We start from the raw sequence: 10,904 nt of genomic DNA, 5'->3' as shown, positions 1-10,904 counted from the left end.
GAAAATTTTAAATCTTTAAAGAAAGAGATTGAGGAAGACATCAGAAGATTCAAGGGCCTCCCATGCTCACGGACTGGAAGAATTAATATTGTGAAAATGACCATCCTACCAAAAGCCATTTATAGATTCAATGCAATGCCAATCAAAATCCCCATGACATTTTTCATAGAATTGGAAAAAACCATCCTAAGATTCATATGGAAGTACAAAAGATCTTGGATAGTCAAAGCAATCTTGAGCACTAAGAGCAATGCCTGGGGGATTACTATACCAGATTTTTAAGCTGTATTACAGAGCTATAGTCATTAAAAGCAACATGGTACTGGCACAAAAATAGACCCACAGATCAATGGAACAAACCTGAAGATCCAAATATGAGTAAATGCAATTTCAGCCACCTGATATGTGACAAAGGGGCCAAGAATATTCACTGAAGGAAAGACACCATATTCAGCAAATGGTGCTGGCAAAACTGGATCTCCACCTGTAGAAGAATGAAAATAAACCCCTATCTTTCACCTTGCACAAAAGTCTATTCCAAATGGAACGAAGACCTCAATATAAAGCCTGAAACTCCGAAACTGTTAGAAGAAAACATTGGGTAGGTGTAGGAAAGGATTTTCTAAACCAGACATCAATTGCTCAGGAAACAAGGGCAAGAATTAACAAATGGAACCTCATTAAACTAAAAAGCTTCTGTACATCAAAGGAGGCAACCAGGGAAGCGAACAGAAAACTCACAGTATGGGAGAAAATCTTCACCAGGGACACATCTGACAGAGGCTTAATATTCAGAATATATAACAAACTCAAAAAAACAGAGAGCCCAGACAAGAAGCAACCCAATTAAAAGATGGGCTAAGGAGCTGAAAAGAGAGTTCCCAAAAGAAGAAGTAAAGATAGCTTTGAAACATCTTAAAAGATGTTCAACATCACTAATAATTAGGGAAATGCAAATTAAAACCACTTTAAGATTTCATCTTACCCCAGTCAGACTGGCTAAGATCAAGAGAACAAATGATACCAAATGTTCGAGAGGATGTGGGGAAAGGGGAACCCTCATCCACTGCTGGTGGGGATGCAAACTTGTTCAACCCCTATGGAAAGCAGTGTGGAGAACTCTTAAAACACTACAAATGAACCTATCATTTGACCCAGTTAAACCACTCCTTGGCATATACCCAAAGAACTCATCCTATTACAGAGACACTTGCACATCCATGTTTGTTGCTGCTCTTTTCACAATAGCTAAGAGATGGAAGCAACCTAAGTGTCCCTCAATTGATGAATGGATAATGAAAATGTGGTTCATTTATCTGATGAAGTTTTACTCAGCAGTAAAGAAAGATGAAATCTGGGGCTGGAGAGATGGCTCAGGGGTTAAGAACATCCTTGCCAGAATTTGGTATCATTTGTTCTCTTGATCCTAGTCAATGTGATTGGGGTAAGGTGATACCTTAGGGTGGTTTTAATTTGCATTTCCCTAATTACTAACAATGTTGAACACTTTTTGAGATATTTCTTAGCCATCTTTATTTCTTCCTTTGAGAACTCTCTGTTTAGATCTTTACCCCATCTTTTCATTGGGTCTCAAGTCTTTGTTTTTTGAGTTCTTTATATATATTCTGGATGTTAAACCTCTGTCAGATGTGTCACTGGTTAAGATTTTTTCCCATTCTGTGGGTTCTCTGTTCACTTTTTTATTGTTTCTTTTGCTGTACAGAAGCTTTTTAGTTTAATGAGGTCCCACTTATTGATTGCTGACCTTAATTCCTGAGCAACTTCTGTCTGATACAGAAAATCCTTTCCTACACCTATATCCTGTAAGTTACTGCCAATATTTTCTTCTAATAGTTTCAGGGTTTCCAGTTTCACATTGAGGTCTTTGATCCATTTGGAGTTGACTTTTGTGCAAGGTGTAAGATAAGGATCTAGTTTCATTCTTCTACAGGTGGAGATCCAGAAAAAAGGAACACTTTTAAGTGGGTGCATCAGATCCAAACTCAGGTCCTTATGCTTACCCAGCAAGCACTTTACCCACTAAGCCATCTTCCCAATCTACAAGAGTATTTTTCTCAGTTAAATCATTATCAATGCCTAATAATGACTTCTATTATTTTTTACACATATAAGGTAATTAAGAAGCTTCAAAACTTCCTTGAATGCTGAACTTTATGCATCTCATCAAATATAGACAATTTCACTGATTGTGCTATCATCTCACCATGATACACAGCAGAATATTCACTTAGTACATATCAGATGTTTGAATGGTAATTGATTAGTGTGGCTCCTGGATACTAGTATTAAACCTACTTGTAAAACATTTAGTGCCAGACAAGTGCAGATTAACTTTAAAAAAAGCCTTTAAATTTTTAAAAAATTATGTGTAAACTGGGTGTGGTGGCACACGCCTTTAATCCCAGCACTCCGGAGGAAGAGGCAGGTGGATCTCTGTGAGTTCAAGGCCAGCCTGGTCTACATAGTGAGTTCCAGGACATCTGGGGCTACAGAGAGACCTTGTCTCAAAAAGACAAAAAAAATTATGTGTAAGTGTGCCTGTCTCTGTGTGGTAAATGCCCATAAGTATGGGCATCTGCAGAGGGCACAGGCACTGGATACCCTGGAGCTGGAGGTACAGGCAATTTTGAGTTGCTTGAATTTGGGTCCTTTGGAAGAGCAGTACCTACTCCTAACCATTCAGTCCTTTCTCTGCCCACCTTGCACCCCCAGAAAAACTTTTTAATACAAAACTTGCAATTCATATAAAAAGACAACACGAAAATATATAAAAATGTCAGCAGAAGCTCTTTTTCAAGTTGTTTTAAATTGGTCTAACAGCAAAAATCAACATGTTGCTTATCTATACACATGAAATGTTTAATATATAAACAACAGAGATGAAACTGGTAGGGTTTTTTTTGTAGGATAAGAATTATTTTATATAGCTGGGTGTGGTGGCGCATGCCTTTAATCGCAGCACTTGGGAGGCAGAGGTAGGCAGAACTCTGTGAGTTCAAGGTCAGCCTGGTTTATATAGTGAGTTACAGGTCAGCTAGGGCTACAGGGAGACCCTGTCTCAAAAAGACCAAAAAACAAACAGACAAAAAAAAAAAAAGAAGGAATTATTTTATATATTGCCAAACAATAAAGAATATCTAGAGTTTGAATAGGAAATTTATAGTTCAGTAGAAACTGCTACAAACTTATATTTACATTTTGCTGATTCATTTCTGTCTTATTCAACTCTTATATCCAGAGCCTGATGTGGGCTTTACCATTTTCTTATAAAAGAGTCTGCCCTATTCATTCTGTTGTCATCACTCAGGCTGCCATCGCCCACTTCCCCCATCCCTATGTAGATCTGCTCTTTCCATGTTATTTGGCCTTGCCAGCTGCCCACCAGCCTATCACCCCAGAATGTATACTATCTGCTTGCTTGGCCTCAAAGTCCTCACCAATCCAAGTGTGTTTCATGCGTCCGATAGTTTTATACATCATTTGATCTACTCTGTGTCTTGTGACTTTGTGTGTTGTATATGGTGAGGCAACAAAGGGTGTTTGTTACTAGGAGTCGCTTCCTGATTTCAGTCTGTCCTGACCATAGCTCATCCTTTCCATTTCTGCCTTTCACACAGTAGTGAAGGAGGCCTCCAGTACATGCTGTATAGTCATGGCAAATGTTTTCCTGTGATACAGAATATTTTAGTGTGTGGGTAGTTATTTTTGATTAGCGTGGTTTTTTTTGAGCAGTGCTAGGGACTGAGCCTAGGGTCTTGTACATACTAGTCTAGCACTGAGCAACCTTTTCATCCCCTACAGGTTTTTGTTTTTAGTTTAAAATATACATTAAAGTTAAGTTTGAATCTGCTTTAGCAACAGCACATTAGCTTGCTTCCAAAACCTTCCACTAGAAACAATTAGAAAAGCCAGAGATAAGCCTTTTCAGTGTGTTAAAAAAACAAACAAACCAGTAACCACTGAAAGAATTGCACAGGAATGTGTAACAGATTTGTAAAGAGGAAAAACAAAATGACATATAAAAGTAAGAAAAAAGCAGATAAAAATATAATATCAAAAATATGAAATATAAATAAAGGCATGAATACAAGAAAATTTCACTTTGAAATTCATATATTAGAAAAAACAAAAATGGAAATCAATAATTTAAATATCCAGCTTAATGAATATGAAAAAAATAGGTGAATGCAAGAAAATAGAAAATAGAAAGAGAATAGAAATTAATGAGATAGGAGAAAGTTTATATTAGAAATGATCAACAAACCCAAAAGTTTGTTCTTGGAAAGATGTATAAATAAGTGAACCTCTGAAAAGACTAAGCAAGGGAGGAGAGGGCCCAAATGACCAAGAACAGGTGTGGAAAAGAATGCTTCTCTGGATTCAAAAAGAAGCATGTAAAAGATAATAAAAGATTTTGGAGAATTTTATACCAATAAATTTAACTCAAAATTTTAAGAAAAATACATACAAAAGACTAAGACAATAGTAATACACTATTATCTACTAAAAACAGGGAAGTCAGCCAGGGGTAGTGCCTATACTCATAGTATGGCAGCAGAGGTAAGAGGACCATAAATTTGAAGCCAGTCTGGGCTACAAGCAAAACCTCAACTCAACAAACAAAAACAAATTCATAATTCTTGGTCTAGATGAAAGAGTCAACACTTAAGGAAGAAATAACAGTCTTTGGCAAGATGTCCAGGGAAGAGAAAATGAAGAACCACTTCTCAATTCATATGAAGCCAGCAAACCTTGATATCAATACCAGACAAACATTAAGAAAGGAAAATCATAAGCTAATTTTTCTTGAACACAGCTGAAGAAACTCTATTCAGAATATTATCAGATCAAATCTAATGATATGCAAAAGGGTAACATGTGACAAGCAGGTTGTGAAGATATCAGAAGTGAAAAGTTGTTAAATAGTCAAACTTTAGTCCATTTAAATCAATCCCATGAACAGAATAGAGGAGAAAAATCATACAATAATCTTAAGCAGCATAGAAAACGAATAAGACCCCCAAATTATGATCCAAAAATTTGTAGGGAAGGAGAAATAGAGGAATGTTTTTTTTAATGAATATAAAATATATGCAGTATATATTTCATATAACAGATTTTTTAGAATCTCTACAGAAAGCAATTCTCTAAGGATGGAGTACTGAGGTTGTTTTCTACGGTTAAGAGGACTGCTTTCAACACTTCTGCTCTACACTGTACCTGAAGAGCTGAGCCAATCCACTAAGACACAAAAGAGAAACCAGTGAATATGAATTAGATAGGAAGATTTATTCACAAATGTGACTACAAACACAGAAAACCCAAAAGAATCGACATGTACATTATTGAAATAGTAAGTGAACACAAGATAATTATTAACTGAAAGGTCAATATGTAAAAATCAAGCATATTTCTATATACCAGCAACAAGCAATTAAAAAAAATATAGCTGGGTGTGATGGCTCATGCCTGTCATCCCAGTAATCAGGATGCTGAGGCAAGAGACTGTCAAGTGTTTGAGACCAGCCTGACCTATACATTGAGTTCCAGAGTGAAACCTTTCTTCAGTAAAAATAAATATAAAATGAAAAATAAATCTAATAAATGATGTACACGACTTCAACCTCCAAAGCTATGTAGTTTGCTGAATATTATCAGAAGAAATTAATAGTGAGGGGACAAACCACATTCACGAACTTGAAGATTCACATGCTGGGCGTGGTGGCGCAGGCCTGTAGTCCCAGCACTTGGGAGACAGAGGCAGGCAGATCTCTGTGAGTTCAAGGCCAGCCTGGTCTACATAGTTCCAGGACAGCTTGGGCTACAGGGAGACCCTGTCTCAAAAAGAGCAAAAAAAAATTACAAAATCAACTCTTAATTTTTGTGAAATTGCAATCAAAATCAACACTGTTCTTTTTTCCTTATGGAAATTGGAAAACATTCTAAAATGCATATGGAAATGTGGAAGCCAAGACAATTTTGAAGAATTATCACAAGGTGAGTTTACATTCAGACATAATATAAGTAAAACAAGATGAATAAACAGCCATGGAAGTAAGGAAAAGCTGGTCTTTCAAATAAATAACAAGGGTCAACTGGCTATCAATATGGAAAACAAATGTACCAAAACATTATATAATGCCAGGTACATTCTAGATTTAAATATGAAAATAAAGTTGCCAGGAGAACACATCTTTATGGTCTAAAGCATATTAGAACCTACCCTTTGAGCTTTGGATAACTAAAGACTACTTAAACAAGTTGTAGTATATATTAACCATAAAAGAAGAGTTTTAAAATGCATCCTTTAGACTTAAAAACTTATATTCATCAACAGACACCACCAAGAGAGCAAGAAAAACCACCACACAGTGGGAGAACATGTACATACATATATATGGTGCTCTGATTAGAAGCCTGCTGTTAGGGTACAGGTTTGTATCTAGAATGCTACACATTCATATTCTCTCTCTCTCTCTCTCTCTATATATATATACACACACATACATATATACATATTTACACATATATATCTTGGTATATTACATTTTTGTGGTGCTAGGGATTGAACTCAGGGTATTGCAAATTCTAGGCAACTTCTCTAGCACTAATCTATATCTTTAATCCAATATGTATAGTTTTTGCATTGTATGCAGTATCTAAATTTACAAAACAGATTTTTCCTAACAATCAAATCTCCAGACAATGTAAAGGGCTTCTACAGATTAGTAAGACAATCCATTTAAAAAAAAATAAGCAAAATATTTGAGTGGGCGCTTTACAAAAGAGAATGGCCAATCAAGAGACAACCAATAAACACAAGGACTTTCTAGAAGAGTCAAAGAATACCAAGATGGAAAGTATAAATTGGTGCACTAGTGCATGACTGTAATTCCAGAATCTAAGTGGCAGAGGAAGGATTATTGTGAATTTAAGGTCAGATAAGACCACATGGTGTAAGAGCCTTTTTAAAAAAACCCTAAAAAAAAAAAAAAAAAAAAAAAAAAAAAAAGGAAAAAAACCCAGCTGTAGTGGTTCATGCCCGTGATCACAGCAAAATGTGGGAGGTGGAGGCAAGAGGACCAGGAGTTCAAGACCAGATTACAGGAGACCCTGTCTCAAAAAACAAAACAAAGCCAGGCGTGGTGGCACACACCTGTAGTCCCAGCACTTGGGAGGCAGAGGCAGGCAGATCTCTGTGAGTTCAAGGCCAGCCTGGTCTACATAGTGAGTTCCAGGACAGCTGGGGCTACAGGGAGACCCTGCTTCAAAGAGACAAAAACAAAACAAAACAAAACAAAACTTCTATAAAGACCAGTGGAGAGTTTTCCAGAAACACACAAACACACGAATGTAAACCAATGCTGGAATTATTTTACTTCAGACCATGGAGGGCTGAATATCAGGTGAATCAGGAAACCAGTATATTCCTGAATATTCCAAAGGATGTGCATTAACAGTTATTACAGTTTTAAAAAATAAGAGTTCTCAGAAAATTCTGAGTATCTCATTTATTCTTGCTACATGACATACTACCCTAAAACTTAGTGTCTAAAAACAACTGTATTGCACATTCTCCCAGATTATGAGGGTTAGGAATTTAGAAAGGGTACAGTAAAGCCAGCCTGTCTCAGATTCAAAGCTGATGAGTTAAAAGAAACCTCAACAACTGGTGTGACTTGTTCACTGGAGCAAGAGTCATCTGAAATTACCATTATTAAGCTTGTTGACAGATGCTCCCATGCCATAGGCTGTGGAACTGGAACACCTGAACACACTCTTTCTATCTAATCTTTAAATGTGGGCTATTTTAATAGGCCTTTTCAGAGCATGTAAGATGATTTCCAAGAGCAAGAGTCTCCTGAGGACAAGACTGAAGTTGTCTCATCTCTTAGGACTTTTCCTCACTAGTCACATAACGTCACCTCCACACCACTCCATCATCTCACCCATATTCAAAAGAAGCAAAGTGGACCACTCTTAATAAGAGAAGCAGTTAAAGTAATTTTGCACAAGGCACACATGGTATGAGAGCTACTATGGCATCTTTGGAAAACACAATGTACCAAATTAGGTTAAACAAATATATGTTTTAGTTCATAATATACTGGCAAGTATTTTGAACCTTTAGAAACTGATCTGACATTTTGCAAATGGTGATCTTACCAGCTTCTCCTACTAATATCTCACCTTCATTCTCAGAATAGTTTGGGGGAAATGTTGAAAGTATAAAAATGTAACAATTTGCAAGAGAGGAAGAACTTAATCAAAGTATTTCTTTTAAGATTGCAAAAATACAGAAGAATATGAGTACACAAAAATTTGAAATCTATCAAAAATATAAAACAAGAATTGAATTTAGGGAACTAAACATAATAAATGAAAGAAAAAAAAACTTGTTGGATGAGTTTTACAACAGAGCAAAAATGGCAGAGAACAAACTGGAGAACTTGGGTAGATCCACATAATTTCCAAATTGGAAAGAGCAGAAAATAGCCTAAAAAATTAGCAGCATCTCAGGGGCTTGTAGAACAATAAAAAGAATCTAATATTCATACAATCAGAGTTCTGGAGGACAAGGAGAAAATGTGGGGCTAAAAAAAGATATTTGAAGAAATAATATCTGAAAACTTGTCATAATTGAGGACATAAATCTACAGAATCAAGAAGCTAAGCAAATCTCAAGGTGGAAAAATCCGAAGAAATACAAGCCACAACAGAGATAAATTTTGGAATTTCTCATTAGAAACCACGAAAGCTAGAAATGCCTTTCAATTTTATGTGAAAAACGAGAAAACACTCAATAGGCATCAAACACCTGAGTTCCAGAAAGAGGGGAATTTTGTTTTAAACAAGTCTTTGTGAAGAAAGTATTTTCTTAACTTTTCTGGTGTGTGTGTGTGTGTGTGTGTGTGTGTGTGTATGCGTTATTATATTGGTTTTGCCATGAGGATGTGCTTTTAAAACTAAAAGTGCAAGGACGTGTGGGTTTAGATTCTGGACTGTAAATTCTCCCAGTGTTTGGAATACACAACACAGAGCAGGTGTCCGGTAATAACTTGAGAAAGGAAGAAATAACTAATGATCACGGAAGAACTGTCTCAACCTGTATCCTGACTTAAGGGAAGGAGAAACTCTCAAGGGAGAGTTTACAAAGAACGCCGCCGGAACACTTAATGAAAAGCAGCGGGAACCTTGGATGTATGCTGCCAAGCACACCCCAGAGCAGACTTTGATCCCAGGGAGTCACTGTTGCAGTTCGGCTGCCAACACCCAGGTTCATCCTTTCCCAGGGAACCGCTGGAGCCCTCCTCCGGGGCTGGTGGCATCCAGCGCTCCCGGCGTGCTCGGGGAAGCCCCAGCAGCCCCGCGGCTCTGCCGGTCTGCTGTGTTGGCAGCATCGGTTATCACCGCGGTCACCCGGTCAAGGGCAGCAGACGCCGCACCGCGGAGAGGAAACCTCCCGGCCTGCGGGCTCGCCTGTACTTCCACAGAGAAAGCTACCCAGAGTGTACGGACTAGCACCTCACCTGTCTGCCGGCAAGACACACCGAGCTGTCAGGAGACGTCCTAGCAAGGCGTCACCAGGACCGGAAATCCCGCCTCCTCCCGACGTCACAGCAAGGCGCCTCATATTGCTCCCGGAAGTTGGCGCCTTTAGAACGCACTGAGGTCAGGGATCAGTGGTGCTAGTGTTTTAATAGCTTGGGGGCAGGTGTTCCAGCTCCCGCGAGATAGCTGGAAGGTAGAGGGTTCTTGTAATTTCATTTGAGGTTTATTAGCTTTCCATTGTCTGTTTTCTCTCTGTTACACTCCTGTCTTCCCTCTTCTTACGTCCCTTTCCTTTGTTCTCTATATCTGCCCACTTTTACAGTAAAATTTCTTCCATCACCGGTTTCTTTTCTTTCTTTTCTCACGTACACATAAAAGTTGATTATCAGTTAAATCATATTAGTGTTAGTATTCAGCCTCACGATACCCTGCACTTTAGGATAATGCCAAAACCGCCTATTCCACAGATACTTCCAACTAACCACACTCCATAACTCTAAAATAAAGATTACTTCTGTCTTGTGACCATTGTAGCCTCAGCAGCTGGCACACTGTAGGCGATGAGCATGTATCACTGTAGTGAATATGACAGTCTTATGGCCAGGAGAAACAGCAAAATGATAGTGATTCTCACCCACACATGAAGCATCATTGTGTTTAGGACTTCAGTGATAAGTGCCACCATGTAACCAATTGTTGAATATAGACTGCTAAACGGCTTCATCACTCTTCTTGTCAGTTCTACACCCCAAATCCAATAGGTAACATTTAAAGAATGGAGAAAAAAGGCCATTCATTGTGCTAGCAGTTTCTAATGAACTAATTTTTAAATATACCATTTCAATGGATGGGATTTCCTCTGAAGCTTGCAGAATTCTTTTGACACAAGTTCCAGGTAGGTTGGTCATATCGAATGGAGATATAAACAAATACATAAAATAAATGATTACATTACAGTGACAGTGTATGATATGTACAAGGTGGTGTCTCTCACACACAGTTCAATATATGGACATTTCCCATCACTAATGCTATGCTGATGTTACCACTCAGAACTGTTGATCTGCCTCTCAAAGAGCAGGAGTGCATCCAGACCTCAATGCAAAATGGAAATGGTATCTTAAAAACAACTAGGAGCAGAGGTACAATTCTCTGTTCATCTCTTAGCTCTACATCTCTCTGGGTATCTGTTCCATCATTCTTTTATCCACAGGATGCATGACAGAAATGCATTAAAAGCATTTCTTTCAATTCTTGCATATGCACCTGTGATGCATTGTCCTGGGTGATTTATGTTTCTGATTCACTAAGCCTATGCCAGAAGTAATCAG

The 10,904-nt window shown here is 37.9% G+C and overlaps 1 protein-coding gene across 4 annotated transcripts in view; it reads right to left on the bottom strand.

Moving 5' to 3' along the window:
- Ldah (lipid droplet associated hydrolase) overlaps positions 1-9,630 on the bottom strand; it is a 107,072-nt gene extending 97,442 nt beyond the window's left edge. For 2 of the 4 annotated variants that reach the window (XR_003849925.1, XM_008835743.3), the window contains exon 1: positions 9,552-9,624. The gene's annotated coding sequence lies outside the window, so the exon portion shown is untranslated. Of the gene's footprint in view, positions 1-9,551 lie in introns of all 4 variants that reach the window. The other 2 variants (XM_008835745.2, XM_029564797.1) reach the window with 2 other exon arrangements.
- Between the last annotated feature and the right edge of the window lie 1,274 nt (positions 9,631-10,904).

This window comes from Nannospalax galili, unplaced genomic scaffold (genome assembly GCF_000622305.1).
Source record: "Nannospalax galili isolate Female #2095 unplaced genomic scaffold, S.galili_v1.0 scaffold938, whole genome shotgun sequence".
Lineage (NCBI taxonomy): Eukaryota > Metazoa > Chordata > Mammalia > Rodentia > Spalacidae > Nannospalax > Nannospalax galili.
The sequence above is the reverse complement of the archived record's forward strand: the minus strand, read 5'-3'. Positions and strand labels throughout refer to the sequence as shown.